At 39.2% G+C, this 16,170-nt stretch overlaps 1 protein-coding gene and 1 pseudogene across 8 annotated transcripts in view; one reads left to right on the top strand and one right to left on the bottom strand.

The window, feature by feature from the left end:
- Positions 1-16,170, bottom strand: part of AGBL4 (AGBL carboxypeptidase 4) — a 1,484,537-nt gene that overhangs the window by 643,424 nt on the left and 824,943 nt on the right. The window lies entirely within an intron of this gene.
- On the top strand, positions 13,838-13,951 carry LOC129469314 (uncharacterized; annotated as a pseudogene).

The following is a 16,170-nucleotide window of genomic DNA, read 5'->3' as shown; positions in this document are numbered from 1 at the left end:
TATCAGGCATAGCCATATTTGTTGGCATGCAACTTACAGAAACACTTTTTAAGTAAAATAATTCAGGCAAACCTCACAATCACCTTGGAATCCAGGGATCATTATTTCCATTTTATAGGTGAGCAAACTGAGGCTCAATGAGGTAGCGTGGCATCATTCATTTATTCATTCATCCATCTACCAATCCATTCATCCATTCTCTTAGTATTTACGAGAGCTTGCTATGTGCTAGGCCCTATAATTTAGTCAAAATTCCTCGGCCAGTCCTGGTAGAGTGGGAATTCAAACCCCAGGCTGCTCCCCTTTAAGTCCAAGGATCTTTTCCTTTCCATACAGTTGTATGGAGGCCATCCAATCAGGACCTTTTCAGATTTGCTTGTGCAGAAATGACACATATTTATAACTGGACAGCAGTTACAGCACTGTATGCATAATAATTGGTACTGGATAAATGTGTCAAGTGAACAAATGGATGGATGAATATGAGGATAACAATAATACTGTTGGTCCTATCCCATACGATTATTATGAGGGCCAAATGAGATTGTGGTGGAAAGGGTCTTGACAAGGGGCTATTTTATTTTATTTATTTTTTATTTTTTTATTTTATTATTATACTTTAAGTTTTAGGGTACATGTGCACAATGTGCAGGTTTGTTACATATGTATCCATGTGCCATGTTGGTGTGCTGCACCCATTAACTCGTCATTTAACATTAGGTATATCTACTAACGCTATCCCTCCCCCCTCCCCCCACCCCACAACAGTCCCTGGAGTGTGATGTTCCCCTTCCTGTGTCCATGTGTTCTCATTGTTCAATTCCCACCTATGAGTGAGAACATGCGGTGTTTGGTTTTTTGTCCTTGTGATAGTTTGCTGAGTATGATGGTTTCCAGTTTCATCCATGTCCCTACAAAGGACATGAACTCATCATTTTTTATGGCTGCATAGTATTCCATGGTGTATATGTGCCACATTTTCTTAATCCAGTCTATCGTTGTTGGACATTTGGGTTGGTTCCAAGTCTTTGCTATTGTGAATAGTGCCGCAATAAACATACGTGTGCATGTGTCTTTATAGCAGCATGATTTATAATCCTTTGGGTATATACCCAGTAATGGGATGGCTGGGTCAAATGGTATTTCTAGTTCTAGATCCCTGAGGAATCACCACACTGACTTCCACAATGGTTGAACTAGTTTACAGTCCCACCAACAGTGTAAAAGTGCTTCCTATTTCTCCACATCCTCTCCAGCACCTGTTGTTTCCTGACTTTTTCATGATGGCCATTCTAACTGGTGTGAGATGGTATCTCATTGTGGTTTTGATTTGCATTTCTCTGATGGCCAGTGATGATGAGCATTTTTTCATGTGTTTTTTGGCTGCATAAATGTCTTCTTTTGAGAAGTGTCTGTTCATATCCTTCGCCCACTTTTTGATGGGGTTGTTTTTTTTTCTTGTAAATGTGTTTGAGTTCATTGTAGATTCTGGATATTAGCCCTTTGTCAGATGAGTAGGTTGCAAAAATTTTCTCCCATTTTGTAGGGTGCCTGTTCACTCTGATGGTAGTTTCTTTTGCTGTGCAGAAGCTCTTTAGTTTAATTAGATCCCATTTGTCAATTTTGGCTTTTGTTGCCATTGCTTTTGGCGTTTTAGTCATGAAGTCCTTGCCCATGCCTATGTCCTGAATGGTATTGCCTAGGTTTTCTTCTAGGGTTTTTATGGTTTTAGGTCTAACATGTAAGTCTTTAATCCATCTTGAATTAATTTTTGTATAAGGTGTAAGGAAGGGATCCAGTTTCAGCTTTCTACATATGGCTAGCCAGTTTTCCCAGCACCATTTATAAAACAGGGAATCCTTTCCCCATTGCTTGTTTTTGTCAGGTTTGTCAAAGATCAGATGGTTGAACAACCATCTGATCTTTGACAAGGGGCTATTTTAATATTCCTTTTCATTGTTTGTTGCCTCAAATCCTGTTTGGAAATAGCAATGATGCAACAATCTGGTTTGAATCCCCTTCTTTATGGAACAACAGCATTTGGTTATAGGTTATAACCTTGTCTGTTTTTGCTTACTGTCTCCTTCTCAAGATATAAACACCTATATTTTTCATATCCACATACTACCAGGTCCACAAAAAGGGGGCTCAAAATCTGTTTCTTGAATAAATTTATGATTTCCAGTTTTATAGATTATGGAATTAAAGTTCAGAAGGCTAAATGAATCGCATAAAGTCACCTGGTAATTAAGTGGCAGAACTAAAATTTGCACTCAGGTCTTCTGACTCTAATACTTTTTACAATATACTACTTTTTTGACCGAGTGTTAGACCTCACTAGCAATTTAGATAATAATAAAACAATAAAAGTTAGGTACGACTTGATCATTTATGAGGTACATTCCCATACATTTTCTAGTTGACTCTCAAAACAACACTGCTAACACAAATTATAGATAAGGAAATCTAGGCCTGAAGCCCTCAAGATATGTAAAATTGCCTAGGGGCATAGAACTAGCAAATTCAGAAGCCAGGCCCTTCTCCAGGCTCAACATCTCTGGCTTCTTCACCTTCATATTCACACCTTTCTTCCATCAGGCTGCCCTGCCCCAGGAAAACAACCCAATCTTTTTAAGACAGTGTATTCACAGCTGTACTCATTGTGCCAGGACAGGCCAGCACAGAAGAATATGGCCTTTCAACTTGCACAGATTTCCAAAAGAAGATATTTTGTCATCTAAAAATGCTGCCAAGGTTCCAGGTACATGATTGGTGAGGAACCAGGTCAATTGACAAAGTATTTCACAAAATTCCAATTGCTGGTGATTCTCAAGTTACCGGAGATAAGGACTTCTTGGAGGTGCCCATTGGTCTGCCTGCAGTATAACTGAAATAGAACGTGCAGGTGCTGTCAGAGTAATCTGACATGTATCCAGATCTTTTTCCTTTTCTTTTATTTTTAGGCTTAAAATTTAGTCCTCTTTCTTTGGCAGTTTTTGGAGCCATGTGACTGGCACAACTCTGGCAAATACTATAAATGCAATGGGATTGTGATGAAGGGAAAATTGCCATCATGCAAAACTAGAATTAAATATTTGTACTCCTTCTTGGGGCTTTTAAAGGTGGGTGCCATTTCTTAGCGTTAAGAAACTGCTTTGATTACTGAGATATAAAATCAAGAGAGAAACTCAGTTTTAAGGGAATTTATATTTAAACACAACAGGAAAGAGCAGGAACGAGCAGGAACATTAACTGGTATTTAAAAAAGAAGATATTATTAATTTCACCCTACTTTGAGTTATATTCAGTGTAACAAACATTGCGAATACAATGTAAATTGTATTTCTTAAGTGTAAATATCCTTAAATATAAATATTGTGAATTCAAATGAATTCGAGACTGAAAAGTAATATTTTATGCATTCATTCTTTTATTTATTTATTTATTCAAAAAATATTTATTGACCATGGACTCCGGAACCAAAGTCTAGGTGTAAATCAGGTATCTGCCACTTAATAGCCCTATTCTATTATTTTAAATCACTATCATTATTGCTAACACATGTTAGGCCCTATTCTAAAAACTAAATACTAAATGAGAATCTGAGTATGCTCTGGAGGACCCCAGAGGAGACATGGTGCTTATCCTTGCAGAACTTGAGGTGACACGCTTGTAAATTGTCCCTTTATTAAATTATCCTCAAATTCCTGCCAAGACTCTGACATAGGACATAAGGATAGAATATATAAGAAAACTGAAGAGGCTAGTGTGGCTGGAGTTTATGAGAAATAAGAAGGGAAAGAAGGATAAAGTTGGAGAGACAGGCAGAGATCAAATTATGCACAGCCTTATAGATTACGGTAACAAGTTTGAATGTTACTTTAAGTATAGTAAGAAGTCACTGGAAATAGAGAAATAAGGAGTAGTATCTGCATCAGAATCTAACACAATGACTATGAAAACTGTGCAGCTTCTAATTATTTGAGGGCTATAGAACACTACAAAGACTAAATTTTCTGCTGGCTTTATAAAGTCAGAAAAGTTGATGTCTTAAAAAAGGGGTCTCCAACCTCTGGGTCATGGACCAGGACCTGTTTGTGCCTGGGCTGCTAGGAACTGAGCCACACAGCACAAGGTGGTGGGGGTGTGTGAGTGAGCATGACCCCCTGAGCTCCACTTCCTGTCAGATCAGCAGCAGCATCAGATTCTCATAGGAGTGAGAACCCTATTGTCAACTGCACATGTGAGGGATCTAGGTTGCACGCTTCTTATTGAGAATCTAATGAATGCCTGATGATCTGAATTGGAACAGTTTAATCCTAAAACCAGCTCTCCCACCTCCTGTTTCTGGTCCATGGAAAAATTGTATTCCACAAAACCAGTCTCTGGTGCCAAAAAGTTTGGAGACTGCCATCTTGAAATATCCTACCTGTAAACATTTCCTGTCTCCCTCCCCCTCACTGTCCTCCTTCTTAAAAAAAAACTCAACATATAGAGAAGAATGGCAGGATTTGGACTAATGCATATTAGGCTTCCAATCCTGGCTCTGCCACTCACTAGCTGAGTGACTTTGGATAACTTATTACAAATCTTTGAGCCTTAGTTTCTGCATATATAAAATGAAATAAGATTAATAATACCTGCCCTCATGAGAGTACTAGGAGAATGACTTAAGTGGGAACAAAGAAGCTAGCATAGTATTTGGCACATAAATGCTCAATAAATATCATTTTCTTTCCCTTCTTTTCTCCTATGTCTATGTCTATAATAGTGTTAGGGCCATGACATTTAGTATTAAATAATATCCCTGGACAGTAATCATAAAACTTTGTATTACAGATGCTAGTCCTATAATCTAAGGAATATCAAAATGTCATTGAGAATATAAACTTAAATTAATAATAAAAGGGCATAATAATTATAACAAAAGGTTTTATAATTCATAAATTATTTTCTATTCCTTTCTTCATTTTCTTCTCAAAATACCCTTGTACAATGGGCAAGTCAGATATTATTCCCATTTTATAGGTGAAGAAACAGACTTGGAGATATTCCAATACTCAAATATGTTCACTCAATCTGCAAGGGATAGAAAAATAAACAGAATCTAGATATTTTAATTCCTTTACAAGGATTAATTCCAGTTCATTACTAACAGACTGGGAATATACATTAAATGGGAAATGTTGCTCCCCCTGAGACCTGCTGTTGCCCTCAGGACAAGCCATCAAAGTAGTCTGTGATACATGCCTACTCCCACCTCCCAATACTTTATCTATAGCCTTATCTCTCCCCATGTCCTATTCATTAATTTAAGGAGAGGCTATACTGAACTTGTTGCTTGTTTTTCCTGGAACACATCAAACTGTTACTTCTGGGCACATACTGCTGCCTTTGCCCAGAATGGCCTTCCTTCTCCTGAACAGCCAGGTAACATCTCTTCATGAATATTTCAAGAGTTAACTCAAGGGTTGCTGCATCTAGGAGGGTTTTCTTGATACCCCATGTAAAATGGCTACCTCATCTTCAGTGTCCCTAAGCACAGCCTTGTAAAAAATAATTGTATCTTGCATTTGGTGTAATTCTGTCTATCTCTGCATCAGTTGCATTTGGTAAAAATGTGTCTTCTGCTTCTGGACTGTGAGTTCCATGAGGGCAGGGAATGTGCCATGCTTTTAACATTCTTCTTGTCTAGACAGGGTCTGGCATGGAACAGGTGCTCAAGGAATATTTCATAATACAATGAATGAACTAAGTTCCCAAGGGTCCTTTAAGTTTGATCCAGAAAACATACATAAATAGAAAACAGTAACTCACAGATCTCCTCAGGAAAGAGTCAGCCCAAACCATCTACATACATTAAAGCATGGAGAACAAAGTGGAAAAACAAAAACAAGGATGTAGAAGTCAACAATTACTGGAATTACTGCTCTTTGAGAAACAGCCCTAACATATCATTTTCCCAGCAGTGACTCTCACCATTTTATCTCCATATGCCCTTTGTCAATCCAGACTGAGCTGGTTCTCTAGTGTAAAATAGCCCCAATGCTATTAAGAATGGTTCTGTCAATGAAAAAGCAAGACCATTCATGGTGAAATGCATTTTACCAGGCCTATGCACATATTTGAACAGGGATTGTCTCATAAGTTCTCTGAACCTTGGTTTTCCTATCTGTAAGGTATGGATTATATCCTGTCTTAGCGCCTATACTAGCAAGGCTGATTCATGACATGAGGCATCTAGTGTAAAAATGCTCCAAGCACTGTTAACTTGCTCTATCCTAGAACCTATGGAAAGAATATCAGAAAAAAAGGTTTGAGCCAATGTGTTGCTGGCTGATGATGGCTATCAGTGGTTGCCAGGTACTATGTTAGAACTCTGCAAAAGACAGAAGAGATGGCCTGAGGGGCTATGTTGGAGGACTCTAGGGTGCCTGAGTGAGCCCATCATTGAGGAAGCTTCATAAAGTGGGTAATATGGGGTCAGGATCAGAGGTTGCTCTTCTGTATTCCAGCACCAAACACAAAATAGGCATTTCATAATTTTAAAAGGAAGGAAAGGAAAGGAGAGGAGAGGAGAGGGGAGGGGAGGGGAGGGGAGGGGAGGGGAGGGGAGGGGAGGGGAGGGGAGGGGAGGGGAGTCATGCTCAAAGGCCCAGCTCACTTCTGTGCAACTGTATTCAGTTTACCTAATCTACACACACACACACACACACACACACACACTCAAACACAAATACACATCTGCTGCTCCCTCAGACCTAAGCTGGGTTCTAGTGACCCTGATATGAATGAGACATAGTCCTTCCTTCAAGGACTAAACTGAGACAGACCCAGAAATAGACAATGATAATTTGATGATAAATGCTGTGAAAGAGAAATTCAGGAGAAAGGGAGACAGACTGAGCAGGGACTGACTAACTCTACCTGCAGGGTCCTGGAAGACTTCCCAGAGAGGAAGACACATAGTTAGGTTAGGCCCTGAAGGAAGAGTAAACGTTTCCAGGCAGAGTGGCAGAGAGAGGATTCTAGGCTGAGGTCACATTGAAAGCAAAGGCAATGGGGTTGGTGGTGGTGGTAACACAATCAGACATTATTGGGAAGCCTAAGAGTGAGTGTCTAATGGCAGAACAGAAGATGTGGGAGAGAGTTGCTGGAGCTAAGGTAAGAAAGACAGGATGGGGTCAGTCCAGCCTCACCCAGGATCAGGCACAAAACGTGTTCTAGGAAAGGGAAACAATAGCAGCAAAAATGACAGGAATCCAGGATTTGACTAGAGGAACTATTTTTAGAAAATCATAGATTGAAAAAGTAAGGGAGGAAAGGATAAGATTTAAAATTTGAGACAGGCAACTTCTTATGGCTTTTTTTGCTTTTATTTGTCTAATCTCACATCCTTCTATACTCACCACTCTTGCCACCTAACCCTATCCCATGGCTCTGCTACATATATTAAAGATAATTAATAAGACTGCCTGGTTTTGAACCCCACCTCTATCATTTATTAGTTTGTTGAACTTGAAAAGTTTCCCAACATTTCTTACCCTCAGTTTTTAGAGCCACCAATGAGTATCCATTGTATGGAATGTTATGTGCTTTAATAATTTCTATTGATCATTTTCTATGTGTCAGGTCCCATTCCAAGCATTTTTGTGTATTATTTCATTTATTTCCAGACAATTGTTTTAATGTAGGTAGTATTTGTGTCCCTATTTTATAGATGAAGAAAGCAAAACACAGTTTGAGAATTTGGTCTCAGGTAACACAGCTATAGGTAGAAGACAGGGTTGGAATCCAGGCATTTTGATGAAAAAGCCTGTGTTTCCAACCACAGTGAGTAAGAACATTGACTTAATGTGTCTAAGGTTCTTCAAAAAACTAAGAATAGAGCTATCATAAGATCCAGCAGTATCACTGCTGGGTATGTACCCAAAAGAAAGGAAATCAGTGTATCAAAGAGATACCTGCACTCTCATGTTTGCTGCAGCACTGTTCACAATAGCCAAGATTTGGAAGCAACCTAAGTGTCCATCAATACATGAATGGATCAAGAAAATGTGGTGCTTATACATAATGGAGTACTGTTCAGCAATAAAAAAGAATGAGATCCTGTCATTTGCAACGACATAGATGGAACTCGAGGCCATTACCTTAAGTGAAATAAGTCAGGCACAGAAAGACAAACATCACATGTACTCACTTATTTGTGGGATCTAAAAATCCAAACAATTGAACTCATGGAGATAGAGTTATCAGAAGATGGGAAGAGTAGTGGGGGTTGGGGGGCTGGTTAGGGAGGAGGTGGGGACAGTTAATGGGTACAAAAAACAAATTGAATAAGACCTAGTACTGGATAACACAACAAAGTGACTACAGTCAATAATAATTTAATTGTACATTTAAAAATAACCAAAAGATTATAACTGTATTGTTTTTAACAGCAAGGATAAATGCTTGAGGGGATGGACACCCAATTTCCCATGATGTGGTTATTATGCATTGCATGCTTGCACCAAAATATCTCATATACCCCATAAATATATATACCTACTATATATCCACAAAAATTAAAAATAAAAAGTTTAAAACCATACAAAATAAAAAGGTATCTAGCATTGTGTGGGATCACAGAATCCATATGCCTGTGTGGTGTGATGAAACACAGAACTCTAATGAATGAGTGAGGAAACGAATGAAAAAATGTTGATTGAAACGGCAAACACCTAGCTGAGAGAAAAACCCTCCTTCCTCAGGTGGCTAGGCAGGAGAATGAAGAGTTGGTAGCTATAAAGTGGGATGGTGGTGGTGACTGTCTCATTTTGCCAGCTATACTTGTCATACATGCACCATTGTCCTGAGCCCATGAATAAAACACGGAGAAGTGCCCCAGACACCATCCAAGGAGCATGATGGGGCCTCAGGGGCCACACCAGGCTCCCTGTGTAGCCCTATGATTGGGCTTCAGAAAGTACCTGTTGCCATTCTTCTGCCTCATCCATCATCATTACAGCCAACCCAAACATCTGATTATGAAGGCACAGCCTGGTAGCAGTGAGCAGCCAGGGAGCACAATGCCTCCAAGCTAGAAGTAAAAGGACTGGGCATGGAGGAAATCATAATTCATCAGCTTCAGAAAACTCAGAATGCTGAAGGCAGCACAAAGCTAAAGCTTCTGACCTTATAGAGAAGCAGAAAAGCCAAGGGAGCAGGCTCAGTGAGGGAGGCGACACAGGAGGTGGAGCAGGAGATGGGTTTTTCTGTCCATAGATGTCTGCAAGGTGGTGGGGTGGGGGAGGAGACATCACAGAAATATCTGCTAGTCTTAATAATTCTGCAGAATCACATCTGAAAATCCATGCCCTGGAGACTCTGGGGATAGGACACAATTGCCTGAATTGTCAGACAGTTTAAATGAATGTCCCGAAATTATACAAATAGAAATAGAAAGGCAGATTTAAACCCAGAGCTCTGTGACTCCAAAGTCTATGCTCTTTCTCTTCTACCACACCGCCCCATGATTACACAGGAGCATATTCTAAGATGTGTGTGCCCAATTTCACACCACTGCTACATGTCAGGTTGAGAGAAAGAGAGAACAAGCTAGCAAGCTGCCACTAGCTAGATCTTATCTACTCCAAATTTCCTATTCTCGTCTCCATTTTATACTGATCCAGGCAGAAGCAGTAATGTGACCGAGGTCACACAGTAGCTAGTACACAGGTCTCTGAATTTCCACATACTTCGTAAGAGGAGAAAAGTTGCCACCTCCAGGTTTCCAGTGAAAACTGTACTTTCAAGGCCAGCTAACAGTTTGAAGGTCATTTACCAAGATGCTTCACACACATGCTTGTTTACTTAAAAAAAGGAAAGAAGCCTAATTATAGCCCACTGAGAAATAAGATGTTGATGTATAAATGAAATCATGAAAAAAAACATCTAATAGCATGCTTGGGAAGAGCCTATAGGCTTGAAAGATGGATAGTGCTTCAAGCAGGGAAGGAGAGGGGGGTGACAAAGCACTACGGCCAGGTCTTAGGCTGGGGGAGAGGAGTCTCAAGTCATGCAAGTTGCTTCCAGTATCTCTCTGTGTGCTATCCTGTCTGTGTCCAAAGCAGGGATCTTTCTGCATCCTCAGAGGGTACCTGCAAACCAACTTACAAAAGGCAGTGAGATACAATGCAAAGAACTTGGGTAACAAAATCACATGGGCTTGGCTTTGCAACTTATCAACTGAGTGGCCGTGGGTAAATCACCTCACTTCTCTTCATCATCAATGGAGATAATACTTTGTAGGACTATAGTACAATTAAAGGAAACATACATAAAGTATTTAGCATGTTCCTTGAATATATTAGGTATTAATAAACTTTATTATACTGATTAGTATCATTATTATTACTATCTATCCCTCATAATGTGAGGAGCGTGTCACTGGGTTTCCAATGGTTTCCATGGTAGTCTCCAGGATTTGGCTATTTTCTGTTAAAAGGACATGGCTTTTCTTTCAGAACAGTGAGAATTGCATGTTTCTCTGAAGTAAAAATATTCAGCTCCCACTCAACACCCTACCTACCTATTGTGGGTATAATTCTGAGGGGGAGGTGGGAATTATTTCTTTGAAACTTATCACTGAGCCAGAACTGAAACTGCTGAGCCAGGCTCAGTAATGCCTTCTGACTGTGGTAAGTGGGGCCCCTCCCACACTTTGGAGTGTCTTTTGAAAAATGTCTATGTCCTTCTATAGTACCTGGCCTGGCTGTGCAGTCCAAGCAGGATGTCCTGAGCCCTGGTTCCTCTGGGTCCTGGTCACTAGACGTGCCTAACTTGAAATTTTCTCAGTCCTCCTCCAGTGCTGGAGATCAACCAGGGCTAGCAGTGACAATTGGGCCGGGCATGTCTCAGCCCTCCTTTCTCATTCTCAGGGTGTTCTCAATCTTTCTAGTTCCCCAGATGTAGAGACAATCAGGTGCTCTGAGAAGGCCCAGAACTTATGGTTATGGGCTTGTCCCATGTCCCAGTTCCAGGATAAGATAGATGCCTGGGTAAGCAGATCACTTCTGTGTGTTTCCTTCATGGAATCATACAAGATTGGGCCACCAGAATGGTGCCAACATACTGAATTTGGGTGACTCTCATTTATGTTGGACACAGGAAGAGTCTAGAGCTCTGAGATACTGATAGTCCACCACTGACCTTTGGACTTGAGCTGTGTATGGACCCAGGCATTGGCTCTTGCCCATCTATGTTCTAATCAAGGTGCTGTCTCCAGGTTTACAGCAACTGAAGATAGCATGGGTGGCAGCAGGCATCCTTAACCCTGTATCCCCTTCTGCTAAGTAGTTTCCAGTCTCTTTACAGTGCTAAGATGTCCTCCAGAAGTAGCTGTCCCTATCATGAGATAGCTATCTTCTTTGAAGTCTTTCAAAATTGTTACTCTGTATCTCCAATAAGCCCTGCTCATTGTCCCCAATCCAAGTGTGAATGTTGTGGTCTCTTGGGCCATTAATGAGGTGTGCCATTTGAGAACACACTTTCCTTACACAAACAGAACAGTTTCTCTCAGTATCTGGGCTCCTTGCTTATTCTTCCTGCTGATGGTGGTATGTGAAAGGCAGTTAACATTGTGCAGTTAACTTTGACAGAGTACATTCTAGGAATATAGGGACTATGACCTAAAGCTAGAATTCAAGAAAAAACATTGTTGGAAGATGTGTTAATCTACGTTTATGCTATACAATTCCTAATGGTACATTTAACATAACCAGCAAATAAATTATTTATTCACATTTTTCTTTATACTTAAGATGAACCCTGCATTTGTGTACATCATTAGAAACCAGTATTTGTAGGAGTACCGTGAATGCTGAAGCATCACAAGTAATGATGTAACCAGCGTTAAGTAAATAGTATTAGGAAACTGCTGAGGCAAGAAGATCTACATTGTTTCATTACAAATATGTCCCAAAAAGCCATGCATTGTGAGTAATAACAGTAGTGATAGCTTTTTCTGCATGTGGGAGATATCAAATTATCTCCAGAAACTATGCCTTCGACAATCAAGAATATGAAAAGATGGCTCCGGATGCTTTACATGCCCTCACTGAACAATAAACAAACACCTAAGTATCTTCTCTACACATTATTCTAAATCTTCATCTAAATTCATGGACCTCGCATGAGGTCTATAAATTTTGTAATACAATTTTTAATCAAACTGTTTATATAGACATAGGCGTCACAAAAAATCTTTGTCTGGAGCCCTGCATGCCTTAGGGGTGGCCTTGGTGAGATCAATATAAAACATGTCTAGCTAGTGATTTAACTATGGAATCTTGTCACTAGAGACAGGATAAAGTAAAATATCTGATGACTGCTTGGTACATTGTTCCTCTCTTATAACTGAAGGGTCACTACAAGTCGCACCTATGCACCTACAGATATATCATAATCAGCCATTAAAAATAAAGTTTTAAAGCAATCTTTCACAATTTGTACACATTCTCACAATATAATATTACAAGTGAGCAGCAGAATTTTATATATATTCTAAAATTCTACTACGTAAATGGAAAATGCATAGAAAAAAACACAAAGGAAATAGGGTACGATATTGAGTTGTCTTTTTTTTTTCTATTAAAGCAGGTTTCACAGGTAAAACTCCTCTTCCAAGGAAACCAATAATTTTTTTCTTTATTGAACAGAACAAATTCGTAGAAAAGTGCTTTACATATTGAAACTTCTACATCCCAGAATGTGGCTTTAATGACTATATTTTATCAAGAAGTGTTTGTGTATAAAAATCAAAAACACAAGTATCAAACTGCTGAAAATGAAACACGGTGTCAAAATTATTAATAGACAATGATAATATATTTCCAGAAATATAAAACCAAAAAATTTAAGAGCATGTTGGAAAAGCGGAGAAATCTGAGGGGATTTTGCTGTTTCATGTGTACTTTTCACTACTTTCTAAATTTGCTACAATAAAATGTACTATTTTCACTTTTTTTTTTCAGTTCACTGAATTTCTTTCAACATGCCTCTCTCACTACTCTGCACATGTTTCCTTTTGCCTATATACTCATTCTCCCCAACTACTTACTTTCATTTGGCTAAATCCTATTTATCTTTGAGATTCCATCAGCAACATCACTTCCTCCAGGCACCCTTCTCAGATCCCTCAAAGCTGCATTAAGTGTTCTTCCAATGAGCTTCCACGTTATCCTAAAGATTCTTATCACTCTACACGTAACTGAAAGTTTGTTTGCCTCTTTCCTATCAGTTCTACACTCCAGCGATGTCCATTACTGTGCTTGGCAAATAATGAATACTGAGAAATATTTCTGAAATGAATAGATTAATGAAAATTAAAATACAATTTAAAACTCCCTTTAAAAATACATACACATAGGCCAGGCGTGGTGGCTCATGCCTGTAATCCCAGCACTTTGGGAGGCTGAGGAGGGTGGATCACGAGGTCAGGAGATTGAGACCATCCTGGCTAACACGGAGAAACTTCATCTCTACTAAAAATACAAAAATATTAGCCGGGTGTGGCAGCATGCGCCTGTAGTCCCAGCTGCCGGGAAGGCTGAGGCAGGAGAATGGCGTGAACCTGGGAGGCGAAGCTTGCAGTGAGCTGAGATTGCGCCACTGCACTCCAGCCTGGGTGACAGAGCAAGGCTCCATCTCAAAAAAAAAAAAAAAAAAATATATATATATATATATATAAATGTATATACATATAAATATATATACACACACACATACACATAAACAAAACCTAGGAGATTCAGGGAAGCTTTTTGTCACCGTTATTTGTTTAAGTTTTCCAGTGATAGTTTAAAAAATTTGTTAAGCATGATGACTAACTTTTCACAATAATGCAATAATGTGTGAGCTGTGCCTCTTTCAAGCCTTATTATAATGTTGGCCCATTACCCATCTGATGTGAAGAAAAAACTGTTATCACGTGCTTCAGTAAATAAAAAGAGAATTTGTGGAATTGTTGACAGTTACAAAAAAAAAAACCTGGTAATTCTTTGGGGCAGTGTTGAGCAAATAAGTTCCTAAGAACACTAATTCCATAAGATATTCTGGGAAAAAAAGAGGGAGAGAGGGTCTATAATCAAATAACTTCAGGAAATGCTGTATGCACTGGTCCCCTCTGAAGAATTATGTGTATTAGCATATTTCAGTGTTGTAAAAAGTCCTGCTGTAATGAATATGGTTAATTTATTTTTAATCCAGTACTTCTCAAATGTATTTAAATATGAATCCTTCCTTTATGTAATACTTATTAACATCTATTTCCCAGAACACTTTTGGAAATGCTGGGTTTCAGAGATAAAGGCTTCCAGAGGAAGGAATTTTCTGGCTCACAGTGAAGGCAAGAAATAGGAAAAATACTGGAGAGAGAGACAATAAGACTTAAAAAAAAAAAAGTAATAAAATGTAACATTTATTGACCACTTACTATACAGCATATAGTATGTCAAGTATCTTACATATACTAGCTTAAGTTTTACAATAAATTAAAAAAGTAGAAACTATCATTCCCACTTAATGAAAAGTAAATTAAAATTCAAAGGGATTAAGTATGCTGTAGACAGCACCATGTCTGTCTGGGTTACTTCATACCCTTCCTCTAACCATTATGCTATGAGCACTGAGCCACACAAACCCTCCTTTCCCTGGTGGATTAGGTGACAGAATGGAAGCACTTCCTTCCTGTATTTATCTTCCCTTCTCTTCCCTTCTTTTCTCCCTTTCCTTACTTCCTCAAACATCCTGAGTGTTCACTCTGTCAGTCACCTGTGGAACTTGTGGTTTCAGAGATGAATAAGAAATGATCCCTATTCTAAAAAAGCATCCAGTCTAGCCCACCAAGTTAGTCATCTTCCAAGCCCTGGGATAGACAAACAGGTGGATAAGAGGAAAGACGACCCTGTGGGTTGCATCAAAAGCATCTCAAAGGCTGCTGAGGTCAAGATGAAAACCCCACCTAGGGCTTCTTCCCACACATTTCTGGGGCTGGAGCCTTAGAAGAGGTGTTTAGCAGTATGGGGTGAAACGGTTCACGCACAAATCACCAAATTAATGCAATTTTCATTAACTAGATTTATTAGTGAACTTGGGGGCAAGTATACCTGTCCCCTATTTCAAATATTCTCTGGAGTTCTGGGAGATGAACAATATGCCAATCTGGCCATATGCCAAGAAGCTAACAGGGAAAACAAGTGTATTAATAAAATTTCAACCACATAGGGTTTAAAAAATAAATATAATTCTGGGCAGAAATAAATATGGTCCTTACTTTTAAACTAATATATTAGTTTAAGGTAAAGGGAGCTTTTATCTTCCTAGATCATACTGCCAGTCACACTGCTCTGAGTGTCTGCCTCACAATCAGAAAGGAGAGGTCCATTGACAGTTAGGAATGTTTTAAGAAGGAAACGTGGAAGGGGAGAGGTGGGAAGGAAGGGAGGGGGGAGACTTGGATGAGGCAATAGAGTCATAGGAGATTAAGGGACGTTTGGGGCTTTGATACCACCTGGATTCTCCGCTCCAAGGTCTAGGTTTAGAAAGATACCCACCACTTCCTCACAGATGCCTCATGATGTCCTAATCTCAAAAAGAATTTTGGACTGACCTAGGGAGGCATTTTTGATCTCCCATGTGGATAAGGAGTTTCAGGCCTGCCATTCTTCTTGCTGAAGACTGTCACTGAGAGGAGGAGAGGTGAAGGTAAGGTTCTGCTTGAAATTCAACTACTGCTGCATAAAGAATGATACACATGAAAAATTGATCATGACACTGCACTCAGGCAAATATTATTAATAATGCAATATTTAAACACACAATATATCCCTCTTAATGATGAAAAGAAATCCAAGGTCAAAGCAAATAAAAGTCATTCCAATGTTAACAAAAGGAAAAGAGAATTTCTCTACGCACATCACTCCACAATAGCTTCCTTTATACCACCATCTAAGAGAGTAAGTAGCCCTTCCATCAAGAGAGGTGGCAAAACTCTTCTCAACAGGAATATTTCAAACCACTAGGCAGTTCTAGAAAAGTACAGAATTCAGGAGTTTTAGCCCTTCTTTTCTCATCTTCTCTAATGTAAAACGAAGGTAAAAATACCGAAACTCTTTCTGGGCCTTGTTT

The sequence above is a fragment of the Symphalangus syndactylus genome, chromosome 12 (assembly GCF_028878055.3).
Source record: "Symphalangus syndactylus isolate Jambi chromosome 12, NHGRI_mSymSyn1-v2.1_pri, whole genome shotgun sequence".
Lineage (NCBI taxonomy): Eukaryota > Metazoa > Chordata > Mammalia > Primates > Hylobatidae > Symphalangus > Symphalangus syndactylus.
This window is presented reverse-complemented; position numbering and strand designations above follow the sequence as displayed.